Below are 17,527 nucleotides of genomic sequence, written 5' to 3'. Positions count from 1 at the left end.
AATATTTAGAATCTAATTCGTCCTTCTATCAATCGAAAAAAAACATTCATCCAAACTATTTCTTTATTACGACTACATAAAACACTACATTACGTAAACAACCACATATGACTTTCCTAGAGAACTATAGCTTTAAAAGCATTATGATATGCTAACTAGATTAATGATTTTTGAAACAGAAATAAGTCAAAGGATAGGTCTTAACAAGTAGAAAGAAGATAAAGGAACTAATTTTCTTTCTAGTTTTCCCTACCTGTCACCCAGTGCCACAGCCAGGACACAACCTCCGAAATGAGTTCAAGCTATTCCTTCTACAGCACTTCCAGCCATAGCTCAAAATTCCTTATGTTTGCTATAGAAGTGTGAATGTGTTCGTCTGTCGCAACTGAATCTACCGCTTGAATATTCCTTAAAAATAAATGGAGAGTTCTCTGACGATTTTGAATCGTTTGTTGTATTTGACGCAGTTCTGCATCAATTGCAGTAAGCCTGTTGGAAGTTACAATGTCCATAGCTATGCTATTACAAAATTTCTTTGATTTAAATGAATTTGATGAAGAAGAAATTTATGGAGCCTCCATTTATATAGTGGTAGAGGAATCCCGCCATGCGTCACCGAATTGGATGGCAGGTACAATTCTGGCTAGTTCTCCCCACTACTTTTCTGTAGTTCAAGACTATCATGCCTATTTAATGAAAAACTAGCAGGCTTTGGCTACCTTGCAGAGCAAACAAAGTCTCCCCAAATCACACTGCCATTATGAATAAACAAACTTTATACAACCAGGTTTCGTGGAAATGATTCGATATTCGATGCCAATAGAGTCGTTACGTCCATGTAATGAGTCGTCAAATGAGCCATATTAAGACAACCCAAGCTTATACACATTGGCCCAAAGGGTTCCCCACCAATAGGGCACAAAAGAAAGACCCAAGCCTACATGAACCATCAAATAAAGTCCCTTATTGAGCATATTAGCGAAAAGGCTCATACAAAGGCAAGGATGCCGAAAGCTTTCTTTATTTGTTAGCTTCCCGAAGAGAGGAGATGCGTCTTCGAATCAACCCTTGAACCTAAGTCTTGGAAGGAGGGTCTTGGCTTATTCGCTGATCGAATTGAAAGGACAACCGGTGATCTCGACTGAGGGACACGAAGGGAAGGGTATAATTCGTCTTTGTAACATCTCGTTCGGATATTATGAATTTTAAATAATAAAATTAAAACACAATAAATAGACTCCATTTATTAAGACATCATTTCCCAAAAAACTCGAGAAATTTAAAACTTGATATCAATATAAAGTATTGCAAAACCTCTAATATAACTCCATTATAAAATCCATGTTCAATAATATAAAAGATTACAATTTATTCAAAAACATAATAAAATCTAGTAAAAAACCCTTCCAGTCTAGCCCCTGCTCCGACTTTATGCCTCACCAGATCCACTTGCAACATCATATGCTCTTGTGTATCGCGTACACGATCATTGCCAAACACAAGCAAATAGGATGAACTAACAATTAAAATAATCATATATACAAACACACACACACACACACATTTATATATATATATATATATATATATATATATATATATATATATATATATATATATATATATATATCACAGTCCCACCAAAGAAATTTCATCCTTTGATTCCATACCACATGGCCACCACCATATTAACCGTGTTCTACGTCTTCTGATGAGTATCTCAAGATGTCATGTTGCCACACCTACCAGTCACAACTGGTATAGCACGTGCGGGGAACCATGCTACGGACCACACTTTGTAATGCCAGGTGGAGTTCCTAATACGAATAACATTCGTAACGTCCCAAGACTACCAAACAAGTCATCTTAATACTAAGGAGGGAAATCTAACTAGACCCATCCGTACGCGCCACAACATGCACACGTACACAAGCAACATTCATGAACCTGAGCCACAACTCAAGAGTTTCTCGTGTTCATCCATTATCTATAAGACCTTAGAAATTTAAATAATTTAATAAATACGGGTTGTAGGAGCCTTTATGTCATTTAATGCGAATTGTTATGACGTGGAAAGGTACTAGCTCAATTGGTTAAGAGTACTTGATTATTGTGGGAGGACTTAAGTTTGAGTCCTATGTATGCCAATTGTATGATATTTTAATATGTGTATTATTTTAATGTTATGTTTGAATGTGCTTAGTGATAATGTAATCCTAAAATTATAGGAATTATCACGAAAAATGAATTAGTTGAAGTGGTTGTGCATTGCCAAGAGAGGTAGCCTAGTGGGCTGGGAGACAACCAATAATGGTTCTTGAATAGCCATTAACATGAAACTTAATGGCATTTTCGGTTTTTGGGTTAATTACACTTAACTAAGGTAGTTTTTGGAGAGGAAAGAAGGAAAACGTGAGAGAGGAAGAGAGAAACTGAATTGGGCATGTGGAAAGGGAATTCTGAAGATAAAATTGAGAGAGTGATCGTCGAGTTTTTGGAAGAAGGAGAGCTGAGTTTTTGGAGAAGCAAAGGAAGGTTCTTGGGCATCATAAAGCAAAGGTTAAAAGACCATTTGGAGCAAGGATTACCATGTGAGGGGAGGCATTCTTGCATGTTTTTATTCGTGTTTGATAGATTGTATCATCTTCTCTGCCCAGTTTTCTGGGTTCTACTATGAACCGCTTGGTGGCGAAGGTAAACCCACCAGGCGACGCGTGGTGATTGTCTTTGTTTTGTGTATTTCTGTGTAAATGCGTGATGCCATCGTGTTGTTATCATTATGATGTGTGGGAACTAAATTGGGAATATAAACATGAAGCGTTTGTGTTAAATTGATGAATGAATCAGAATTAGGGAAATAGGAGTCAATTACGAATTGGTTGGATTAGTATGATGTGATTGGTTGAGTACGCAACTGGAAATGAAATGATTGTGAACTATTGGTTCGTACATGAATTCTTGGATTTTGAAGGTTAAATAAAATGGTGTCCAAAGGCATAGAAGAACCTGGGTTATTCCCAAGAACTGATGTGCTGCCTGGCGGCCAATAATAAGTGGTGAACAATGAGATGGTTATGAAAATTTATGGGATGGCTGAGAGAGAGTTATCATTGAATTGAGTTGAAAGGAAACTAAGTGTGACAAAGAGATTAAAATAATTGAATAGGGGTCAGTGATAAACAAGGCAATGCATAGAGTGAGGTGATGTGCTTACGGCAAAGTGAATTAGAGTTTCGTAATAAATTCTTAGTAATGGTCTAACAATCTGGAACAGGGAAATGAGAAAAAAAAAGGATAACTAAACTAGAAATGTGGATTTTGGTGCATTGGAGTAGGTGAAATTAGGCATAGCAATTGAATGATGAAAAGGTGTATAAAAGTTGGTTAAGTATAAGATTGCTAATGACCTGAATTTGGTACATGGATTGAGTAAGAGTTTGGTTCTGTTATAAGTTGATTAAGTCATGGTGTTATTATTGCGTGGTTGGTAAATCACGTGTTTTGGAATGTTTGAATGTTGAATATGAGTTGTAGGTAATTAAACCCCGTTGATATGGCTAGGTAATTAGAATTAGGTTATGATATAAGAGTGTGCCTTTTTCCCTTGGAAGTAAATCAGATCGAAGAAAAAATCCTTTTTAGGTGCCAAAAATCAGCAGAAATGCGCTACTGGTGTGGCGTCTGGCGACCTGCAAGTCTCCACCATGTGTAGGACCAATAGGGGTGTCCTTGCAACGCGTGGCGCTTGGCGGCAAGGTGTGATCCGCCAGACGATAGACTCTAAAATAGTGGGTCTGGGTGAGGCCTGGCGCTTGGCGTCCGGTGGCAAGGGTGTCCCGCCAAGCGGTCTGCATAGGAATTTCGCCTGGCGGCGCTTAGGCTATGCCAGGCGATAGTGCTACAAGTAGTTGCATGCGTGTATTGCTTGTATGCATTAATGCAAGACTTGGATCAGGAGATGTTGTGTCGTGGTAGGTTCATGGATGGTGGTGAACACGTGATGATATGAGCAAGGAGATTCATATCATGTTACTCTTATGTGGGGATACGAGTAGTGAGGTTCATATATTTCGTGCTTACACTTGAGAGATACTGCGAGTGGAGAGGTTCGTAGATGGTGGATCATGTGTGTTAGACTACGACCGGGTAGGTCCGTAGAGCAGGACTACGAGCGGGAAGGTTTGTAGAGCAGGACTACGAGTGAAAAGGTTTGTAGAGGAAGGACCACGAGCGGGCAGGTTCGTGTGAGCATCATAGATCTTGACTCCATGGCTAACTATTTGTGTGAATTGAAGGTTCAAAAGCCCTATCCTGAGCCACAACTCAAGGGATCATTCCGAGCCACAACTCAAGGAACACCTGCAAGCCGATCTTCGAGATATCACCAAAGCCTTGTAGATCACGCACATCCAAATCATGCAAAACACAAGTATAGCCTATACATTATTAATTGGCACTGCTCCTAGCGCCTCAAAGCTCACTGATCATCAAACATCACCTGGAGGGACCACCTTCACCGTCATGCGCCAATCACCTCATAACCTCACTGTGTTAGTGGCTATCGCCTGGCGGGTTAATCACCATTGCCACGCGCTACACGAGTACTTGCGCATTACTAGTTTGAGTCTATTGCATAATTCTTCCACTCGTTGTTTCCTTATGGCATTCACATCCTTCAGTTGAAGTTGAACAATCCAAAATCTCTATGACATACCCTCTAGTATCCACGACTCTATTGCCTAAAGGTGACAATTCGCTCATGACCTTTCCAATTGGAATTATTCTCACCCTTTAGTCTATCCATTAGTACAACCAAATCATGGAAATCCTCTCATTCATCATTCAGGTGTAGATTAATCATAGTTTCCCTCGCAGTACCATGATTACCATAGTTTCCCATGATGGATTTTACCTACTGCACTTCTAGCATCAACCATCTATACTCTTATCTTAACTAACCTCATGCATTGACTAAGGTATCCAAATAAGGCACATCAGATTACTATATTCCAATACAACAAATTTATGCATCACAACATTTATCACATTATATTTTCCATTATTCCCATATACTTAACCCAACATAATTTACCTACAGTTTAGGTGGTTTCGGTTCACTAACTCTTGGTCTAGTGACCCCAAGCTCCACCATCCTAAAACAATTTCTCGCAGAAAGCCCCCAAACGCCTAAAATCCCTCACAGCCACGCAAGGTTGCATTTTACTACGCCGACGCTTAGTGGCAGGCCCCGTGCCGTCAGGCGGTGTATCCCATTCTAGAAAAAATTCCAAAATTTCCCAGCACCCGAGAGTCCTCAAATTACCATCCCCTCAGTTCATCCATTCATCAGACTATAATAGAATCCACTACATCTAAACCTTAATAAATTAAGATCAAATGAATCACTCCTAGTCCAATTCATGCTGGACTTAAAGCATGCATCAAAAATCCCTAATTGCTCAACCCTAAAACCAGTTCATACCAAAAATCGTTCATTTTCCTCGTATCACCACATAATTCCACCATTAATCCCTTCCCTTTAATCAATCCATGATTAAAGTCTGTTTTCCACCGATCAAAAGTTGCCCAAAACATGTAAAAACCCAAAATCGAGTCAATTTGACTCGCGTCGCCTGGCGGTAGTACATCATCGTCAGGCCATTCAAACAAAAACCTAGCCAAATAAGTTGCATGCATGTATCGCCTGGCAGCCAGGGTCATGCCGCTAGGCGGTTCCTCTCCAGGAACCCAGAAACAACACAAAATTACATGTGTCGCCTGGCGGCAGTTCATCTCCCGCCAAGCGGTTTATGGAAAAGTTCTAGATACCTGGAATTTTGAGTTGAGTGGAAAGAAAATAGGAAATCTTATATCATACACCATGCAAAAATAATAACACAAAGAAAATTCACAAAGTCCAGCTCCCCTAACTTGGAAATCCTTGCTTAACTTGTGAGTTCTTGCCTTCTCCCTTGATCGCTATGTCACCTAGCACTTCCCTTCAATTCAGCTCCCAATTACACTCAATTCTCACAACACACTCTCCAAATTCGCTCTCTTCTCACTATGCAACAATGGCTTACACCGAAACCTTTCTTCTCACCCAAAATTGGCCTTTTAATGGTGCCTTAATGATAGGTTAATGTTCCAAAACGAAAATTGGTTTAATGTTGATGGTAATTGTCATTCAATGGATCATTATGGATTGTTTTTCAGCCCTTCTTGGTTACTCCTTGGCCAGCTAGGGTTCCTATGCCCTTTCACATTCATGCCAAAAAGAATTTTGGCAAAAAGAAAGTTTAATTTCGTCCTACCAATGTTTGAACCTCTCACCATGTCAATGCCAATTCAATGCACAACCATTCAACCCATTCATGTTTCGTGATAATTCTTATAAATATAGGATTATATTATCACTCTTCATGATTCAACATATTATCAAAACAATAATAAATTAAACAACGCATAAATGGCATACATAGGACTTGAACCCAAGTTCTCTCACACAATCAAGTACTCTCAACCATTTGAGTTAATACTATTCCACATCACATCAATCAACAATTAATGCCATAAAGGCTCTCACTACCCGCATTTATTAATTAATTAATTATTTAATTAATTAAATTTAGTGGATCTTACAGTCTTGCTTTCTAATCTTACCCAAGAGTCCTCGAATGGGCCACTTGTAAGTAAGTCTCTATTTTATATTATATTACTATACTATTTTATTAATTGATGTATGTAGTTTCATAAAATAAAATAATTACGAGAATGGAATTCAGGCTGAAAAGCACGAGACATAGAGTCAGGGGTCTACAGAAAGTAAAGTGAATAAAGAGAAGAGGTCGACTAGGGCGCCCACTAAGGGCAAGAGAGAGAAAGAACAACCAACGGCTCCACCAAGTTTCCCTGGTAGCCTACTAGTGAGAACTACTAGGTGGTAAGGGATCTAGTCGAATTCAAGCAAAAGAAGACATTGAACACACGCATGCTACAAGAAAGCTTATATTTCGGTTTAATCCAATAGATGTAACTAGAACTTTTCAGGTCAAGTCTGAAGCCATCTCTTATGTCAGAAACTTCCTCTTTTAGGCTTTCAAAGCTACTAGCCCGAGAACGACAACTTCCACTAGATTATATGTAGGGGAAGGCCCAATGGAACTAGCTCTTATAATTTCTCACACAGACTCAGAGATTGCCATTTGATTTCCTCCTTTCTTGCTAGATTTCTTTTATCAGCTTGAAAACTTGTTAGTCTTACCTTACGTCTGTAATTAGATTAAGAGAACTCCCTATTTTAGTATTCCTACAAGTAAAGTATACTAGACTACTTATAGTATACAACCCCAAAAGAGGTAGAAGGAAAAGAAACTCCCATTTATACGTCATGGGTAGGGATGGCATCCAGGTTTCTAATAAGGGGTGCATCGCATACAGACTTTGATGCCTTTCCAAGAATAGTGGAACTTGATTTCTTCAATCCTCTCTTATTTCATCATCTTGGTTTCGAGTTCTTTACAATCTTTTCGGTGCAAGATCAAGGTGTAACAAAGATAGACGATGTATAAGAAACCTAAAAATAGCCACCATCTTTGATTGTCTTGAAATACACTATCCAACCAGTTCCATATTGGTTGCTATGAGAAATCCAAATTTCCTCCATAAATATAGTCTTTCTTGCACAGAGTAGTTAGAACAATAGATGTGGTCAATTGTTGACCAATAGAGAAAGCATGGGAGAAAGATGCATAAAAGAAACTGGAACTTAGCAATTGGATTGATGGAAGTGGGTGGGGTACTGGGCACAATCCCGACCAACGAGGAGATTTTACTTAAATGGGAGGCAGAGCACGGTATATGTTGAATCTCGAATTGATTGAGGTGGCGATAGACACCTGATTGAAACCTTCTTGACAACCTCGTTCCTATTCTATAGACAGGCACGAAAAATGAATATTGTCAATGGGTGCATTATGAAGTGCTTAGCCAAGTCAGCCATTCAAAGACAACATTTTTCTAACAAGCACTAGTCATTGAATCAGAACTAAGCACCAGACAAATATGAATAACCAAAGAAGAGCGGTCGGTTGGCTGCTTTGTTCTAGAATGTAATTACTCGATTCATCTAAACTAACCCGGATAGGAACGGAACAATCAAAAGCTTTGAAACTGAACTACTATAGCCAGAGTTTGCCCTACGGAGAGTAGAAAGGACTCAATTGGTATCCAAATTTTATTGACCAAGAAAAAGGTGATACACTCGTTCTTCCTTCCCTCTGATGTTGCCCCGTAGATGGGCCAAGCATAGGATGAAAATGATGTATAAGTGTTTTGTCTTTCTCCTCATCCCTAAACACAATTCTATACTACAAGATAGATTATTTTAATCATTTGATTGATGAGAGTGGCAATGACATCAAATGTGAAAATGCTTTGGTTTTTTGACCTCGTTCCTTTGTCTCACGCATTGCTTTTGCTTATCGAACTCTAAGAAAGATCATCCTCCCATTCCTTCTACAAGTTACATGCAACAACACATTATCTATGGTAATCTCTACATACAACAGAAGATCTCGTTTTGAAAGCATATGAGCCCTTCCTAAGGTCATTCAAGGAAACAAACTACTTTTGATGGGTATCAAGATTATTGAACAACAAGGTAAAGTGTTGTGAACCTCCTGTCTTTGACACTACGAAACTAGCTAGATTCTCTTTCAGCTGGAAAGAGTAAAGAGAAAGGTTGATCTCCTATGGTTGTTTATTCACTCATCGGCTATACATAGGGAAATGGAGACTCTTATCCTACAAGTTAGTTCCCTCTTCGACCTGGTCAACCTTTAGTTGTTTTGGGGTTTTATCCATCTCCACCTCCTACTAGTGAGATCTTTCTTTATCGTATTTGTCTATTAAGGGAAGAACAACCAATGCATATCCTAAGCAATTCAACGGCTAGCTTTTTGCTTTCTTCTCAGAAGGGCATAACTCATACACACATTCATATTGAATGATGTCTACTTCTATTCTTTCTTTGACTACTTAAGATTGTTGACCAAGGTTCACGTGTTTAGTTTAGACCACATTTTTAAAATTGTGTTAATTTAACTTTAAGTATTTTTAAATTGCCAATCATTTGACCTAATAATAATTAAATTGTTGTAAGGTACATCAATTGTCTTGTGGTGGAAGGTAGGTAGGTCAAGTCATGATCAAATCATGACACTTTGGTTCTTAAAATCATAAGTAGAGAGATTTGTACCTTAACTATTAGCTATAACTTTTAACTTAGTGGTAAGCACTCGATCCAACAATTAGTATCAGAGTCAATTTTTAAGTTGTTGTTTAAACTAAAAAATGGTGTAGTGACAGTTATCCTATTTTGAGTCATCTGGTTGATATTGAGCAGTCAGCCAAAACTTAAGAAGATGACTTCCCTAGACATATGGTTGATTGACCGTCTAGTCTCCTTCAAGATCGTACGGTCCATCCCGTACAATTAATAATATCTAACACTACCCTCTAAGTTTGGGTAAATGTTTTTTAAATTTAATTTTAGTATATCCATGTTTAAACTACAAAATCATTTTCCAAAATGTTGCTTGATTGTGCCAATTTTGAATTGATATATTATTTGAAATGTGATTAAATATAGGTTTAAATTCGATTTTATTCTTAATAGTTGAAAGTTTCGTAGGTCATGAATGATGGATGGACCAAATGAGGGGTGAAAATAGCGTAACAAAAAGTGTTTTAAGAGGAAGAATCGGAGGAAGGTGGCTAGTGTTACTTAGGGATGACAATGGGTCGGGCCGGGTGCGGATAGTGCCTTTCTGTACTCGCAAGAAAAAATCCATTTGTTACCTACCTCATGATACCACATGATGGCTTCTTCTTGTCTCCATTGAAGCTTACATGAAGAATGGAGGCTCCATGGATGGTGTTGGATGCGGAAGCATGAAGGAAAGAAGCTTAAGGTGTTTGGTTTGGTGTAGGTGAAAGGATTCTTAAGAGAGGTGAGGCCAACTCCTAAGGAAGAAGACTAGAGTAAACTAGAGAAGAGTTTACTCTAAAGTGAGCTCAAAAGAGATTTATGCACAAATTTGGGCAGTAATTCATTACTCAATTTCAAGCTGAAAAGTACATCTCCTAAGCCTTCTATTTATAGGATAAAATGAGACCAAGGAGTCTCCAAAAAGTGGAGGGAAAAAGGAGTTTAGAAAGTTGAATTTTGGAGCAAAAAAGGAGCATATGGGAGGTGTGACTTGCCACTTAAGCAAGTCACACTTGTCTTGCCATGGGAAGCTAACTCTCATCCTTGGAGAGCAAGTTTGAGAAGCTTCTAGGATTTTCTAGAGTAGACACACTACTCTTGGCCCATTTGGCCCAATTCCCCTTTTTGGTCCAAAATTACTTCTAAAGCTCAATTTCCTCTAAGGCCCAATACATGGCCCAAAGAAAACCCTATTCTACTGGGCCCAAAGTACAAAGTCCAAAATAAAATCCTAATCTAGTATTTACAAGCAAAGAGTCCTAGGCTAGGTCTTCACATCTTCCTTGGCCCATGTGAAGTTCATCTTGGGCCTTGCATGCGCATTTAAGGCTCATTCCTCTTGTATTCTCCTAGCCATGGCTCTTGTTGTAGGTCCCTTAGCTCGAGGCATCTCATCATCCCCTCCCTCTTGAGAAGGATTTGTCCTCAAATCTGTAGTCTCTACCTCATCATCTGTACCACATTTCTGGAATGTGATCAAATCCAAGAATTCGGGCTCCCAATTTTGAAAACAAGGTGTGCCTTCTAGACAAGGCATCAGCCACCACATTACTTTTGTCGTTCTTGTACTTTATCATATAAGGAAATTGTTCTAAGAATTTCATCCACTTAGCATGCCTTTTATTCAACTTGTGTTGGCCCTTCAAGTATTTTAGCATGATGAGTCCATCTTCAAGAGTAAGGAAGCCAAGGAGAAGCCATGCGAAATTGATGAAGCTTCCATGGAGAAGGATGAAGGTGCGGAAGTTAAAAGATGAGAGGAGAAGTGGTGCGACAATGGTGTTTGGAGAAGCTCTCAAGTGAATTACCTAATGAATGGCACTAGAATGGATGAAAAACAACCAAAATAAGCTAGAAAACTGCACTGAAATTTTATTTTTCACTCACTACCAGTCCAAAAACGTGAATTCAATCCTCTGCTTCGGCTATTTTTTCATTTTTTCATTTCTCAACATTTTTCAATGATTTTTTTTTTCACTTTTTCATCTATGTCTTAGCTAAAAGAGGGAAAAATTAGATTTGGATTTGCACTGGCCAATGTTTTATGATAAATCAAATACAAATAGTGTGCAGTCAGACAGAAACTGGAACAGCAGTAAAATGCATCAAAATAATGCTCTCAAACTCAAGTGATGATAGTGATTCTAGTGTACTTCTTTTGCCACTTTCTTTTTATCTTTTCTTTTGATTCTTTTTGGCACTTGCTTGTATTCTTTTTGTGCTCTTTTTCTTTCTTTCTATAGCTCTTACAGCAGCTAGTTTCCACCACAAAACATAATCACCACCACACTATGCTTGATCATTTGCATTTTAATGGAAACAAAAAACACAAAGGAGAAGGAAACTTAAAGGAATCAAAAAAAGATCATGAAACTCAATGAAACACAAGGGAAATTTAATCTAAGACTTTGCTAAGATCTAAATAGCAATCTGAACTCAAAAACAGAAATGAAAAAGCACCAAAGCACATTTAATTGAAAGGAAATTTAGTGTGATTTATGGTGATGTTAAGCAAGCACAAGGAAAATTCCCACTAGACATTAAGATAACTAAGGTTATCTAGATGTGAAGGTTCATTTCCAAGTCTCAAAGAGAGAAGAGAGTGTTAATTTTTAAGGATTAAAAACTACACTTAAATCTGAAACAGAATTCAGCAGCACATCACCAACAAATTCAAAGAAAATTAAAAGCTAAACAAGGAATTAATGACATATATGGACTAAACATGACTCTAGACAAAACATATGGATCTTAAAATCAAAATAAACTCAAGAACAAGAGAATGAACTAAACAAAAACAACAAATACTCAATTAAAATGAAAAGTAAAGGGTAGAAACCAAATAGAACACCTAAAGCACACAAGGATGGTTCAAGATGAAGCAAATGAAGATGAACCAAAGTAAAAAGACATGAATACTCAAAATAAAAGGAACAAAAACAGCAAGACAAGTAGAAGAAGTGATGAACAACACAGAATTGAAAGAAAAATGGAGAAGAAGAACTTAACTCACTAAAATCGAGAGCAACCAAGGCTCATGATACCAAATGATGGCTTCTTCTTGTCTCCATTGAAGCTTGCATGAAGAATGGAGGCTCCATGGATGGTGTTGGATGCGGAAGCATGAAGGAAAGAAGCTTAAGGTGTTTGGTTTGGTGTAGGTGAAAGGATTCTTAAGAGAGGTGAGGCCAACTCCTAAGGAAGAAGACTAGAGTAAACTAGAGAAGAGTTTACTCTAAGGTGAGCTCAAAAGAGATTTGTGCACAAATTTGGGCAGCAATTCAATACTCAATTCAAGCTGAAAAATACATCTCCTAAGCCTTCTATTTATAGGCTAAAATGAGACCAAGGAGTCTCCAAAAAGTGGAGGGAAAAAGGAGTCTAGAAAGTTGAATTTTGGAGCCAAAAAGGAGCATGTGGGAGGTGTGATTTGCCACCTAAGCAAGTCACACTTGTCTTGCCATGGGAAGCTAACTCTCATCCTTGGAGAGCAAGTTTGAGAAGCTTCTAGGCTTTTCTAGAGTAGACACACTACTTTTGGCCCATTTGGCCCAATTCCCCTTTTTGGTCCAAAATTACTTCTAAAGCCCAATTTCCTCTAAGGCCCAATACATGGCCCAAAGAAAACCCTATTCTACTGGGCCCAAAATACAAAGTCCAAAATAAAATCTTAATCTAGTATTTACAAGCAAAGAGTCCTAGGCTAGGTCTTCACATCTTCCTTGGCCCATGTGAAGTTCATCTTGGGCCTTACATGCGCATTTAAGGCACATTCCTCTTGTATTCTCCTAGCCATGGCTCTTGTTGTAGGTCCCTTGGCTCGAGGCATGTCATCATTACCCATGCAGTTACCTGTTTAAAAAATAATTGCGGGCTTTTTGAAACCTATGGATACTCATGAATACTTGTGAATATTATAAAAAAGATATTTTATAGATTTTTAAGATATAATTAAAATTACAAAAAATATAATTTAAATTGAATAAAAATTAAATTTTAATTTTAATTAAATTTAATCTAATAATGTATCGTCCTATTTAATAAATAAACTTAATTAAATGAAACATCACGATGAATAATATAAAGAGCAAAGTCATGGAATATAAATGTCACTCCTTACAGTTATCCAAAATATACTAGGAAGGAAACCAAGGCATACCACGATGCCATTAACAAAACGGGATAAAAGGTTAACAATATCCAAAATACATGCTTAAGTAGTAGGATAATACATAGGTCATAGCGCCTTAAAAGAAAACTTGGAGAAAGGGGATCCAACCCAAGGTAAGTTACGCAACGAAGTTTCCATCATCCTGATGACCACGAGGAGTTCCCACATCTGCTCACATTAATAAATTGATGATCATCGCAAAGGGAGAAAACCACACACAAGACACACAAACAAACAGAAAGGGTAAGCTAGAGTGAAAAATGTTTTATCATACAATTGCATACAATTTAAAAGACAAAGATACATAAAACAACCAAATGTGATGACTAACAAGTAAGACTCTAAGACTTAATTATCCGGATACATATAATCAGTCAGATTCACTAGATGCTTACACTTGTGGTGGCCTCTACTACTCTGCAGAGCCATTGCCAATGGGTTTCACCCTACCACGCACAAGGTTAGCCTTCAAACATCTAAGGCCATTATCCTGCCAAAGACTAGGACCTCCTACTACTCTCACCACTTTAGTCAGTACGCTCTACATGAGACTAACTGACTCTCTAGAGTTTCAAGATGCAATCCTTACTTGAATCCTTACTAAATTATATAATGAGGCACCACCACGAAACCTTCGTGGAATTATGTCCTAACCATGAGGCACCACCATGAGCTCCCAATAAAAGGGGTCATGGAATTACGTCCTAACCATGAGGCACCACCATGAGATCTCACCAAGACATTCATGCAATTACGTCTTGACCATGAGGTACCACCATAAGCTCTCACCAAGAGGGTCATGGAATTACGTCCTCACCATGAGATCTCACCAAGAGATTCATGGAATTACGTCCTAAGCCATACCAACATCATGCATCATCAACCCAACATATATATATATATATATATATATATATATATATATATATATATATATATATATATATATATATATATATCCAACCATTCAATCATGTTCTATACGAAAGATCATACCAAACTCATCAATTCCAACTCATAAACCATTTAATACATGCAAAATCTCCCAAATCATGCTTTAATAGAGTAATTCAACCAGACATGCACTAGTGCAGATTTGACTTTTTAACTCGTCTTATAAGCTTCGGTATAACCGAAGCCTATAAGGAGGCGGTGGTATTTTTGCAATTTTGTCGTACTTTTTTACCTTGGGTCTCCTAAGAACCGGTGTAGTAAGAAGTTTTATGCATCGGTTATAAATGAACCGAAGCCTATAAGGCAACCCAGTAACCAAAATTTCAAAAATGCCACAAGCATCAGATGTTTTGGCCTCGTTTATTAATTGAAATAAGGCCATAAAGCTTGTTATAATTCCCAATTCGCGAACCCTCTCCACTATTCATCTTCTCTCACAATTCTCTTTATGCGAACCCTTTGCACTCTTTGCCACCACCATTGTCCAGCTCCGTCGCTGACTATCTGCCGTCGTACGACACCGCCTCCGTCGTGCCATCTACGGTCACCAATTGCATTGTCGCCTCTCGTTGCTGGTGAGTTCGAAAAATGGGTTTCCCTTCGCATTTTTTTATTTTGCATTTTGGTTTGTTTGTGTTGCTTTGGGGTTCATAGATTTAGGGTTCAAAACACACCATTGCAGTGTCACAAAGAGACACTGCAAGAGAAGAAGTGTCATTACCATCGTGAGGTCTCCCGCATTCACACAATGCCATCAGTGGTTACGCAAACCAGATCGGCGATAACGAAACCTGCAAATCAAAAAACCAGATCTGCAAACATTGTCACGACCCCTACAGATCCACAAACCACCACTGACAATTGTTGTTGTGCGGGAGCCACGAGCCCCACCACGACGAGAACGCCTCCACTGCGGACGCTACCACGACCATCGTTGCTTCAAGAGCTCCAGATGTGTTGTCACGAGCTTTTAATTAATTAAAAAAAATTTGACACAATGGCTTCGGTTCACATTAGAATTGAGGCTAAAGAGTAGCTTTATGGCTTCGGTTCACACCTGAGGCCAAAAGCCATCCCTTTTGGCCTTGCCCTAATATGTCTCTGTTCTGGAACCAGGGAAGAATATAAAAAACAACTGGCGTCAAAAGCCCTTACTACACTAGTGATGTGACTATCAACCAAGAACATAGGAGGAAACAACATCAGAGCACGTCCCTACCCAGTTCTCGCTTAGGCTAGAAGCCCTTGCTCAGGCGAGAGAGGTTCTCTCGCTCAGGCGAGCTCCTTTCGCCTAGGTGAGAGCACGAGCAGTGGAACAATGAGGTTTTCGCGTGTTCTCACTTAGGCGAGACCTCCTCACCTGAGCAAGATGTCTTCTCGCTCAAAATGTGAGCTCGTCGCCTGAGCGACAACGCGAACTAAAACCTGGGAGGGTTCTTGGTACTCTCGCTTAGGCGAGAGCTGCTCGCTTGGGCGAGAATATCGGGTTCTTCCACTGTTCGTACAAATAATCCAAGATAGCACCAAGAAAATAGCACAGAGTCACAACCAGTTCAATCTCATGCAAGCATAACCATCAATCCAACATTTTAAATCAAGAAACAGCAGCCAAACATCAACATATTACAAAAATGCGAAAACCCTAACTTCCCTTACCTGGAAATTGCTAGCAACAGACACAGACTCCCAAACAATTGAGCAAAAAAGCTCCAGGACCATATTCGCGAGTTGAAAACATTGGTACAAATTGAACACGAGGTTACTAAGGCAAACCTTAACTGTAACCATGAAAAATCAAACCAGAAGAGGAAGGGTATGAGTTGAGAACCAACTTACGTGGAAGAGAAATGGGTTTCTCTAGCTCAACGAGGAACGGGAACCAAACCCTAGCAGAGCTCGCGTAGGCAGTTCTAAGGGGAAGAGAAACAACTTCTACAAAGTGTTAGAATGAGAGGGTTAGGGCTGGTTTTGGGGTTTTGGGGCACCCTATGGACCAGCCTTAGGCCCAACAGATTAGGGTAGACCCTTAAACATAAGAGTAGAAAAAGTGGGTCTTACAAATAAAATATAAATTAAATTTTAATTTTAATTAAATTTAACTTAATAAAATATAAATTACTTTTAATTTTAATTTTTTGCGGATACCGGATATCTACGGGTATAGATAGTATGATATTTGTATCCGAGCTGATTAATAAACAAGTATTAAAATATCTGTTACCCGTAGATAATAAATATTTGTAAATATTTATCCACGAATATCCACAGACACACTTATTTTTGTCCTCTCTCATCTAACTTGTAGGAAAAGCTAAAGGAGATTCCTTGCAAAGCTTGTAGAAGAGCATAAATAAGAGACTTTTCAAATTAGACGTAAAGAGATTGCAGTAAAATTTGAATTTGAAATTCAAATTTAAGAAACAATTGCACCAAATTCTCCTCCCCATACTCCTGTGGGCATGTAGATCTAAGCATATGACTTGATATAAATATGAATTAAATTCTTAATTTGGAGAAGCCTGTGAGCATGTAGATCTAAGCATATGACTTGATATAAATATGAATTAAATTCTTAATTTGGAGAAGCCTATATTTAAGGCTAGATTTGCTTCAAGCTTAAAAGTTATAGTACTTGCCAAATTCAAGTCAAAAAGTTTACACAAACGTAAGCACAATGAAAATAAATAATAATAATAATAATACATGGTCTAAATTATTTTTATGCTACTTAAAATGTTGCTCAATTGTAAGTTCATTGACGAATCTAATTTTCATGAATTCTTCTAGATATAATTCTAGTAGTAGATCCTTTTTGTCATCTCCTTTTTGTCGATATGACTAGATTAGATATGACAAAAATATTCATATCCATAGATATTTGTGACTAAAATTTGTCACGGTTAACAAGAGGATACATTGAATGGGTATCTACAAGTAGCGGATAAGTTAGTACCTGCTCATTCCCAGGTCAGGGGTGAGTATTATACTACTTGTATCACCACTCATTAAAAAATAAAATTACATTTTTATCCCAAACTAATTAGATTATATGAATGCGAGTGCCTTTCTCTGTTATTAGTCAATTAGCCCACTAAGAACCTAACTCACTCGAGTTGAACCAGTGGCGAATC

The sequence above is a fragment of the Vigna unguiculata genome, chromosome 6 (assembly GCF_004118075.2).
Source record: "Vigna unguiculata cultivar IT97K-499-35 chromosome 6, ASM411807v1, whole genome shotgun sequence".
Classification (NCBI taxonomy): domain Eukaryota; kingdom Viridiplantae; phylum Streptophyta; class Magnoliopsida; order Fabales; family Fabaceae; genus Vigna; species Vigna unguiculata.
This window is presented reverse-complemented; position numbering follows the sequence as displayed.